Genomic DNA, 1,340 nt, shown 5'->3' on the forward strand with positions numbered 1-1,340 from the left:
AGCACATTATACAATTCTTTAGTTCTGGTATTATTCAAATACGAAAAGATTTTTCGGTTTCTGCTTTCTCTTTTATTTTATGATTTGGCATGCAATGTATTATAACATCTTATTTCATCATCTTGAGGTCCTATTCAGTCCCAATCAGTTTACTATAATAATAATAATAAAGGCTTAGCGCACCCGAAAATTCAATGCCGATACTGATATAAAGATGTAGCACTGGCGATACAGAGGCATTGAAGTGCTCCCTGAGACACTCCGCAGGTCAGTACAGTCCATTCTGGGTGCGAAACAATTTAAAATAAAGAAGCCAGCAGAGTGGTCCTTCCCCACTCAGTAAATAAAAATAATAAATTAAAGACACTACCAATCCTTACCCTACCCTAATAGTACCCACGGGTAAAAATAGGAAAATAATTTGTAAATATTGTATATATATTGTAATGGTATAAATAAATAAAATAGATGGGTGTGGGGTAGGGGGGATGGAAAAAAAGTGAAACAGTTTTCTCATCCCCGTGAGGGCGGCATCTCTTTTTGATGTCTCAAATGTTTACTTTCCCTTCATTTATCTGTCTCTGTCAACCTTGTGTGAGTGTTGCCTGTTTCCCTCGGTCGGCTTCCCTTTTGACTTCTAATATATTTTATCACCAACATCAGTAGTTTATTTAAGGTGTCCTACCAGGTAAAAGTGGTCCTTTTACGGAACATATTTGATATGCCGTCAATAGTATAAATGTCCTCCTAGCTGTTGGGTACACATTATCCACTTTTATCAGGAGTGAAACGCCGACAAAGGCCCCTTGTTTAATGACATTTAATTTTCATTTCCTCTTATCCCAAATTGGTATTTCGATTACATAGTAAGGCGCTGTTCTTCCTTTAATGTAAGAGGTCACATTTTGCATACGTAAAGAACAGTGGGAAGGATAATAGTTTTATAAGTTCTCACTTTTAATTTTTGTACAGAAAGTGCATTTCCCGCCTTTAAACTCGCTTTTATTTCCTCATCAATTTCGTTTCTTACAGTAACCGTCGAACATAAATACTTACAACTATTTATCTGTTCAAATTTATTTCCTTCTACAGAGAGAAATGCTTTATTCAGTCATGCTGCCCAATTACATTGGGTTGCTACGTTACACAGTATACCAATCAATACACGATCGGACATATAAACAATACATACATTCACATGTTATAACAATATTGTTTTTTTTTTTTCCTTTTTCTTCTAATTTTCCCCTTCTTCCTTCACAATCAATACCAGGCTACAAATCCAATTACTACAAATATTAAATACAATACTAACTACAAATATTTTGTTTTATTTGATT

This window comes from Halyomorpha halys, unplaced genomic scaffold (assembly GCF_000696795.3).
Source record: "Halyomorpha halys isolate HHAL.00 unplaced genomic scaffold, Hhal_1.1 Scaffold8.1, whole genome shotgun sequence".
Classification (NCBI taxonomy): domain Eukaryota; kingdom Metazoa; phylum Arthropoda; class Insecta; order Hemiptera; family Pentatomidae; genus Halyomorpha; species Halyomorpha halys.